The 10,122-nt window shown below is 34.6% G+C and overlaps 2 long non-coding RNA genes across 2 annotated transcripts in view; one reads left to right on the forward strand and one right to left on the reverse strand.

Annotated features, from left to right (window-relative positions):
• The window catches only part of LOC118598929, a 1,899-nt gene extending 585 nt beyond the window's left edge, over positions 1-1,314 (reverse strand). The window contains exons 1-2 of the long non-coding RNA XR_004948157.1: positions 1,140-1,314; positions 975-1,033 (exon numbers count right to left, since the gene is read on the reverse strand). This is a non-coding gene — a long non-coding RNA (uncharacterized LOC118598929). The remainder of the gene's footprint in view (positions 1-974; positions 1,034-1,139) is intronic.
• Positions 1,315-1,928: 614 nt separating this feature from the next.
• On the forward strand, positions 1,929-3,062 carry LOC118598930. Its single transcript, XR_004948158.1, has 2 exons — positions 1,929-2,653; positions 2,766-3,062. It is a non-coding gene; the product is annotated as an uncharacterized LOC118598930 (long non-coding RNA).
• The last annotated feature ends 7,060 nt before the right edge of the window (positions 3,063-10,122 follow it).

Consider the following 10,122-nt stretch of genomic DNA (forward strand, 5'->3'; position numbering starts at 1 on the left):
ATGTTTTTTATTGTCTTGGGTTTGCTTGCTTTACCAAACAGGTTCAAAGTTAACTATTTTGTCTCCATGTTTTCTACAAGGTGATAAATATCTACATAACATTTAAATAGGTGATGATTCCTATAAAATCTGTTCAGTTTCACAGCGCACACACGTGACCAGCAACTTAAGAAGTCAGGGAAAAGCTGAGATTGTGAAAAATGGAGATAAAATGCAAAAGAGTATTTTTTTTATAAATTTAAAATGTCCAAAGTGCGGATAAATAAAGCGTTTTGTTGTAATAATTTACCTAGAATTTCTAAACCAAACATATTAAAAAAAATTTAAAAAAAGGAAACATCTAAATAAGAGACAATTAATGCATCAGCAGAAAATATATTGTAAAAACTCATTTAGCTCTTCAAAGTAAGAGGTCCTTATTTTATTCATATTTCCATGTTTTTAATTTTATACCCAACCTTTTAGAAAATAAACACAAGAAAAAAAGGTTACCTTTAGTAAACAAAATAAAATGTTCAGCTCAGGTGAGAGTCAATTTGTTAGAAACTGTTGGACAAGAACATCAGCTTTGTCAGCTTTTGAGTACATTTACAAGTATGGGTTCAGGAAAGTGAAAAACCTGAATAATAATAACCATCACCACCTTAGGAAGTCCCAGAAGAAGTAAAAACAGCTAATTACATAGACATGAAATCAAACCTGACGCATCAGATTTAACCACGATTTATGATTTTAAACGCAAAAGGGAAAAAACAAATACTAAAATACGGTGTCCTCTTAGATTAATTAAAAAAATAAATAAAATAAGAAAAATAATTTTCCCAGACCCAGATAATATAGAAAAAGACGAACTGTCGCTTTCTTTACCAAAAATGAGAGAGGTTCATTTTAAAATTATTTGCTTTTTAACAAAATGTTTCTAAAAATAAATAAATAAATAAAATAAAATAAAATAAAATAAAATCCAAACTGACCTTTGGGATAAAGATCCCGCTCGTGCAGCACGGGACCATTTTTACGAACTGAAGTTTGTCTGCAATTACATCAAGACGCTTAAGTTCGTAATTCAAGAATTAAAAACACAGAAAAATTAACATGAAGAGAAAAGAATAAACCTGAAACGAGGAGACTTCTCTCACCTGAAACAAGCAGTATCGTGCTGCGTCGAAATGATCTCAACAGCTGCAACCAATTACCGAAATTATTTCCCAGAGTACTCCGGTGGGGTAGGCACGTGACCAACTCTTCTTCCGGGATGCAGTCCAATCGCCTTCCAGTTCAAAAAGTGCCGTTAAATGGGGGGACGGAGTGGCACGCGCCAAAAAAACAGATTGAGAATTGAATTTAGTTGAAAATGTATTGTTTCCGTTTTAAAGAAAACACCAACATGATAAGACAATTTTAACAGTGAGATATTATTATGTAAAAATAAATAAATCAATAAAACAAATACTTTATAATTAAATTATTGATTCACACTCCATACCAGTAGCTGGTGAACATGTATGTCAAGTGCCAAAAAACAAAACAAAAGAAGAAAAAAAGGTTTAATTTTAAATACATTCAAGCTAAATTCAAAATCTTTCTTTAAAAAAATACATAAAAATTAAAAAAAAAAAATATTCTAACAAATGTGCTGTTTATAGAAAAACTACAAAACATGTTTTATAATGTTTTTTGAATTTAGCTTTTTGGTTTATTATTTAAAACTCATCAGAAAAGCCAGACAAAAGGCATCAGATACAAACACACTATTATATAATATATATATATTTGGGTGCCAGAATAAGATTTGAAAGTTGTTGAATTGATAAGTTGTTTATGCATTACAAATTCTAAATAAAAATCTTTTTTTTTCCTTTTCTCATCTCATTTTCCTAAATATGGTGCCAAACTTAATAGAAAGGAGGAGATATTTAAAAGGAAAAATAGCAACAAAAAATGCATCATGATAGATTATGGATGGTAATGACGTCACCTCAAATTAACTATTAAAATAAAAAGGTGGACTATAAACGGAGTATTTAGTGAGTCAGATAGGTTCAGGGTGCAGTAATTTATCAACATCACTTCTGGTGAATTACAAAACATGAATTCATGGCATAAAATCAGTTTTTAAAATTGTCCTTGCTTTAATTTTGAACAATCAAATATTAGTTTAATTTTAGTGTTGCGACCATAAAACATTGCGGATTTGGATCATTAGTTCTCCTTTTAGAATGGATAGTAATTTGTTTCTTCTGCTGAAGATCATAATAAGAGACCAACTGACCTCCTTTTTTTTAAATTTGCTGAGTCTGGCTCACCATAAGACCCTTGCTCTTTAAAAGGGAAAAATCAGACACTAGCCAGAAAAACATGTAAGCAATATGATTACAAATGGTACCTAAAGAAAATATAAAGCTGTGCATTTTCAGGAAGTTAATATATACAATTCAAGCATAGATGTTACACAGAAAAATTGACTGTACAAGAGTTTTTGCTTTATTAAAATGTGAAGACCTGACAGTCTGAATCTGCGACTTCTCCACATAAATACTGACTTCTCTGCTGTTTTAGGCTTTCTAGGTGACTTTTACTCATGTCTCGCTGCTCCATCCACAAACTCAAGTCAGTGAAGATGATGAGGAAGATATCTGACTGATTCACTAAGGTAAGATCTGCTTCTTTTATTTTATTATAACTGTGTGGATGTGAAAATCTGGACCACACTGCTGCACTCAAGAAGCAACTGCAGACACACCTAACACAGTTGTCCTCAACAGCTGCACTGATAGCTGTGGTGGAGCGTTTAACACAAGGCATCAGAAGACAACAAGAATGCAGCCGTTTCAATGCCCCACCCCCTCCATCAAGGATGCTACAGCACAGCAGTATGGCAGTGTGGTTCTGTCCAAATTCACTCAGTACTCCGTAATCTTCAAAAGGCTTCACACTAAAAACTAAATATTTTTGAAAACATAAATAAGAAGCTTGTTTGATTAAAACCCAGCTCCAAGTTCTTTTTTTTTATGCAGTGTTAATTTAGCTGAGGTTAAAAAAAAGAAAACAATCATAAAAAATAAAAAAAAATCTCTGGAAAAAGACCATAAATTTGGCAAAAAGGAAACCACAATAACCTAAAAAATGTGCTCCAAAAAGTAACCATAAAACATATCACAACAGGAATAACAAGAGTTCGGTTGAAAAAATAACTCAAATTAGTTTAATTGGGTGCTGGATTTTAACGCCATTCTGACAAGCTCACTCTCGCCAATTATGACATCACCCATTTGCCAAAGTAAAAACGCAATGCATTGTGGTCCATACTCGCCAGTCTAGTGAGGATGGATGGCTACTGCTTTCTTAACAGAGACTTCTGGGAAATTTCCAGGGCACTAATTTTCGAATTGTGGATTCAGCCCCCTCCCCCCCAAAAAAAATGTCAAACGCCCTGTATAGTCCACCAACTGGGGAACAGTGAGTGAATTTGGACACAGTGTTTGTTTATTAAGATAAATCATTGTGAAATAAAAGTTTGAAGTCAACCCGCACCGTCGTCCAACAGTAGCTGGGATAGGCTCCAGCAACCGAGTGGCCTCAATAGGGATTGAGAAGGTTTGGATTTGGAAGTCAGATTTTTCTCTTACTCGTTATCATTAAAGTGCCTAGTACAGGGGTTTAGAACCTTTAACCCTAAAAGAGACATTTCTTACACACCAGAACCCACTGAGAGCCACAAAATCCCATTTTATTGTTTAAAAATGCAGAATATTTATGCTTTTTTGGCAAAAAGGTATGTATTTATAAGTTTAGTTTTAAAATATTACAATAACTGAATTACAACAGTGTCTGTATGTTTCTATTTATAACAGTTATAACTTATTTTACTTTTGACAGCAGAACGCACTAGTTCCTTTCAAAATAAAACCCACTTTGTGTCAAAAAAGGTCATTCTGCTGCAGCAGCTTTTCTTATATTAAAAGTGCAAGACAGTCAAGCATGATATTTTTATCATTAGTATTTTGCTGTGTTTTTTTCCTTCTAATCTCAAAAATAAACATTTAAGTAGAATCTATTTATTTAAAAAAAATAATTAAAAAACTCAAAACATTTAGAATAACCTGAACTTTTTATTGAAAACACACAACTCTAAATCTTTTTCAATCATTTTAAACCACATTTGTTCAAAACTTTAACCACTTTTGCGTAATTTACCAAAGTAAATTTTATTTGACTAACCATAAATTAAAAAAAAAATTAAATAAAATGTTTACAGAATTTCTGACAGCAAATTAAACTTTTTTTGCTTAGATGCTTGACATGTTTAAAATCTAAACAGAAATGACAAAACTTAACAAACTGATCTCTTATTTATTCAATTGTTAGCGTTTTTCATTAAAGCTTAAGAGCCACAATAAAGGAAAAAAAGAGCCACAAGTTGCAGACCCCTGGCCTATACCATGCTTTTCTTTAGTCTTTCAGAGTAAATCATATCCATATATATGATCATATATTACCTTTGGAGCACTAAAGAACAAATTATTTAAAAGATATGAGCTTATTTTTAGATTCTTTTCTTATCCAGAAGTAAGACACTACGATCTCTGAGGCTCCGCCTTTCATTCCTTGTAGGTGCCGCCCATTTCATGACATCAATCTAGAGCCAGCCTCATCAACTTCCCTCTGTTTCGCCCATCAAAACAAACAACATCCGAATTTTACAAAGATGGATGTGCATAACGTATATGTGCCTTTAGTAGCCCTGGAGTTTATTCTATCAGATGGTGTTGGTTAATGGGTTCATTTTGCAGTAAAATTTGGTCACAAAATGCAGATAACACCAGATGAACATTTCAGGATTTATTGAAATGATATGAACATTGTTCTGATTAGCACTGTCTGTGAACATTTCTTATCTTTTTGAAGCATCATCTATATCTCTGTAGTAAACTTCCTCTTCGCATTTTCCTGAAGACGCACACCTTTCCATCTTTGCTCAATAATCCATGTTCAAACCCGTTCCCATAAATTGTTTGATATTGAATTCTCAGTTTCACCTGTCCGCTTGCTCCATTCTTCGTTTAGGATCCACCCTGATAGGCCCTTAAAAAAACTGCAGTCCCAGAAAATTTTGGCAACTGTTTATGATTTATTTGGGAAAATGTACCAACTGTCTCAAAGTTCAGACACAGATTTATGTAGAAATCTAATTTTTTAAACAGTTTTTGTCCTGTTTCTTAATCAATATCTATTTCTGTGTTTCCCTGCATCCTTTTTCAACCAAAACATTTAATATCAGATGACTGAAGCAGGCTATGAAAAGCAGCCAAATATATATGTAGGTTTAATAGAAAACAGTCTGAATCGTGTAAAACTGCAGCCCAGACTGTGCCATCTGATAACGCTGTTCTTTACTGTACATCGATTTATTTATCATCCTGCTTACACCAAGAAACACGCAGCACTGTGCCAGGCAGCATAAAACAATGAGGGACATTTTAATATAGAAATTGAAATGGAGGTTAAGGGGATCAAGAAAGCCACTGCACTTACAGAGGCAGCTGCAGGCGCGTGCTGCAGCTGAGTGCTGCCATGCCCGGCGTCATCGTTCACACTGTATTGATGTTTGACCACATTCATCACAAGTGTCTGACGCCGTTCTCCCTTCCTGTACTTTCATTCTTTTGCCTCTCTTGAGCTATTTACCAAGTTCTTCAATACTTTTTTTCCAGACCTTGAAGTTGCTGAAATGTTATATTAATTAAATTAAATTAAAATATTTATGTTTTAAAGCTTCACCTGAGCAGAAATGAAACATTTCAAGTATTTGATCCATTTGAAAAGGTTGTAAAAGTTAACAAACGATCAAATTATTAATATTATTATTTTTAGAATATTTTTTGCTTTTGCTTTTAAAGATTAATTATCATATTTTTCCTTATTTGTCTGAACCCTTATGGTGCATTGTCAAAGCCATCTTGTACACAAAATACAGGAAATGTTACACGAACAGAAAAATACAACTATTTTATGCTTGTTTTCACTCAACAGTTCTAGGAAAACACAGCCACAACTGTTTCTGTCTCCCAAGAAGACGTTTTGAAAAGAATTAACTTTGGTTCCTTTGCCATTTCATAAGAACCCACTCTGATGAAAACTGTGTTTTTGGTGTTTTTAACACGTTCTTGTGGCATTTTTCTGATGATGGAAGAAATATATAAGTGAAAAATTAATCTAGAAATTGTATTTCTGTTTTTTTTTTTTTAATCATTGTTAATGAGGTGCAAATGCAAACATTTCAGTGGAAAAGCGTGTAAGTGTAAATAGAAGCTCCATTCTGATGCATCTGCTTGTAGACAACAAGATCCATATCCGTCTTTATTCCCCTCGTCTGAGCTGGATCTGGCTCTAAACTCAACAGCCGGATAACTCAAATTTTGCTCGCCATTTTTGTTTCACCTGTAGTGCTAGATTGGGGCTGTAAGCCAGCAGGAGAGCACGTAATCAGATGGATAATGGGGACTGGAGCAGGCTTACTCCACATAAACAATCCCCCCCCACAACCCATTGAATTTCTGATGAACTCCTGCCGCTCTGCAGAAACTATGTTTGAGAAAATGACAGGTTTTTGGATTGTGGCTAAAAACGGTGTAATCATAATAAAAAAAAACAGAGGGAACCATTTTTCAATAGATCAAAAGATGATTGTATATATTAGACAATTAAGTCCTGCAAAGCAACAGCGTTCATTTAGCAGTAACCTAAGATACTCGTCAGAAGCGTTTCACCTGTCTTAGGTGATGCTGATAATATAAGTCAGAAGGTCAAAATGTGTTAAACTGAACAATAAAAAGAAAATACAAGGAAACAGCAAAGGAACGGTCTTCCCTGCTGCCTTTGAGAAGCTTTTCCTTCTTTCTCCTGTCCTCCCTGCTCCCTCTCTTCCTGTCTCCGTCCTGCTGCTGCACTTTCAGTAAAACATATTGATTTCCGGCTTTCTCTCATCCTTTCCTGGTCTCATGTCTTTGGTACACACACACTCACACACTTATGTCTCGCTGCATCACTTTTTAGAAAAGATTAAATAACAAGCAGCAACTTCCCATCCAGAGTGTCATAAATAAAAGGCTGTTGAGCAATCAAAAGATTGATAAACTCACTTCCTGTGTCAGGCTGAGTGAAAGTCAATGGTAGAGCAGCTGGGAGGTCTCACACAGACACACTGGAGCAAAGCCTCAGCACGAGTCTGGAAATATGGGGATCAATACAGCTAATACTCCCAATACTGTCAGCTGATGGCGGCTTTTGTATTTCCATTAGGCATAAACAAAGATCTAAAACACACCCCTGTTTTAAAGAAAAAACTTGATAGTTCTTTGCAAGCAACAACATTTTTCTTTGTATTTCCTTTGTAATTTATTGCAATAAATGTCTAACATTAAAATCTTCCAAAACAAATGTCATAGCATTCTTCAAGTCCCATATATTGATGAAGGTAGAATTTGAGGAACTGATTTGCATCAAAATGGTGCCAGAACCTTCAACGCCTACTATACCGCCGCCAGCACCAGTTTATTCACAAATGAACAGATGGACTGAACAACAAGTAATATTTTTTTTTTTTAAGTGATGCAAATTACGGCAAGGCTGCTTTTTGTCGCCTCAGAATCCACTGGAATGACGTTAACTGCTTTAACGGTTGAAGTTAGAGCTGTCAAAAAGACTAAAGCTCCAGTATTGACAAATCCCCCAATGAAAATTGTGTTTTTAGCATATTATTGTCATGGTGGGGGGCGTATATAACAGAATTCAAGCTTGGAACTACATTTCTGAGTATCTCTTTATTTAAATGGTGTTTGAAAATCTCTTTGAAAAAGCTCTCAGTTGTGACACAGCTACTGAATTGGCCGAAAGCCTCCCTGTTCCGCTGAATTGATGCATTCACTTGTAAAGGACTAGATCCATGTATGTCTTTGTTTTCCTCATCCGAGCTGGAATCTGGCTCAAAGCTGTACGTTGGATAGCTGTAATATTGCTCGATATTTTTGCTGCACCGCTAATGTTTGGTTGGGGTCGTGAAGGACTGTAAGCTAGCAGGAGAGTATGAACAAAGGGATGATGGGATATCGGCAGAGGCTCACTGACATGTTAACGTTCCCACCCAGGGGTCAGGGGTCGCTCTGGAAAACTACTGGCACTTTGAAGAAAAAGACAAGTTTAGTTTCAATTTTGAAAAAAAAAAAAAAAAAATCCTAATTTAAAGACCACTGGAAACACTTTTACAATAAATCAGAAGATGATCGCAGATGGACTTTAAAGGGTTAAGATATTTAATCTTACATTGATTAGAAAATAAGGAAAATAGAAAAAAATAAGTTATTTTCTTGACTTTATGATATAAAATAGACATTTTTGCAGTTAAACATACATTACTCACACATGACACATTGAATACATAAAAAAAACATTGACAAATAGTGTTTGATTTACTGCTTGAAAAGGAGGGTTTTACTTAACCTTTTAATTCAGACACTTTACTGCCATAAATAAAATAAAAAAAATTCTATGGTCAGTGCATCATTCATTAAAACAAAGACGCTTACAACTAATTAATTTGAAACCAACAAAAAAGTGTGTCATTTAGTTATTAAAAATAAAAATTACAATCGATAAAATAGTGTTAAAATTGTTCAACTAAAATAAATTAAATGAAAAGCTCCTTCTATTATTTATATTGGTAGAAATTGCTGTAAGATTTCAGAGTTAGGGAAGAATTTAAGGATCAATAATGGTGAATGGCTAAAATAATGTGACGTACGTTGAACCCAACAATACTAAAAAGGCTTATTTAGCTTCCTCGGTTGACTTCATAGTTCAACAGGATACGGACACGTGTCAGAAGAGAATCTTGACAGATTAGTTGTGTCATTTTCGGGGCTGTTCCCAATGGAGTCATGCGTACACAAATGAAAGTCCTAATTATTCTCGTTAATGTGTTTTTACATGCCATTTACATTCATTAACCTTAATTAGCCCTGGAAAGTGGTGGAAAAAACCACCAGCAACACTCACTCCTGGAAGTTATGTGCACGTGTGTGTTTGTGTGGCGGTAATGGTGTGATAATTGGAGCTGGAAATAATTAATCACTCTTTACTGTGTACAATCAGAATAAATGTGTTGTTAACATAGGGTTGACACCAGGAATGAATAAATGCTCATGAAGACATGCAGTGGAGGGGAGGGGGCTTTGTTTGTGTCCAACTCTGAATAAAGAGCGACTTGATAAATGAACGTGTTGGTTCTGTTTTATACGAAGACTGTGGAACAAGCCTGGCAGGTTTTGGAACTGAACCAACTTCTTTCTGTTGCAATTTCAACCAAAAGCTAAATCAGTGCAGCTGCTGGACACAAGTTAACAGTATCTGATGTTTGGTGTTTGTTTTTTTTTTTCCTTTTTTTATTGCGGGGTGGGGGTTCCAAAATATCATGTTATCTATAATTAATTAACTGCAGACATTTTTTTATTCTTCTCGTGCTAATCTCGTTTTTTTCAGATTTTGTGCAGCCGATTTGTGTCAGATATTGCACACCTCGAAGGGTTTTATCCGGCTCGTCCCATGGTTATTTACAAAAACAAAAAAAGAAAAGAAAGGACAAATCAATCACTATAATTTTATTCCTGTTTTTTTTTTAAGTATAAATCATTTTTTAACAAAAGCAAATGATTTAAAATGAAGTACATCGATCTGCTCTCGTTTGTTCCAAAGTTATGAGAAATTAAACAAAGCAGCATTTCACTGGGAAAGTTCCCCTCTTTTAACTTTTTTTTGTCCAGATATTGAAGCAAAAGTTTGTTTAAAAAAAAAACAAAGTCCAAAGTGTGAATTGTTCAATTCCTGTGGCGTCACCTCCTCGTCTCATTTCCTCCTCAGATTCTCTGCTAGTGCATCCCAGACTTAAAAATGATCAAATTCACTAAACTGGTTGAAGGAAACTATAACCGTTTTGATAATCTGTGGAATGACGTACCATATTTTCCGGACTATAAGTCGCTCCGGAGTATAAGTCGCACTTTTAAGAGAATAGTCCAACATTTATGAACAAATTCAACAAGCCCGACGTAACGTTGCATTTGACAT

The sequence above is a fragment of the Oryzias melastigma genome, linkage group LG7, assembly GCF_002922805.2.
Source record: "Oryzias melastigma strain HK-1 linkage group LG7, ASM292280v2, whole genome shotgun sequence".
In the NCBI taxonomy this organism is placed as follows: domain Eukaryota; kingdom Metazoa; phylum Chordata; class Actinopteri; order Beloniformes; family Adrianichthyidae; genus Oryzias; species Oryzias melastigma.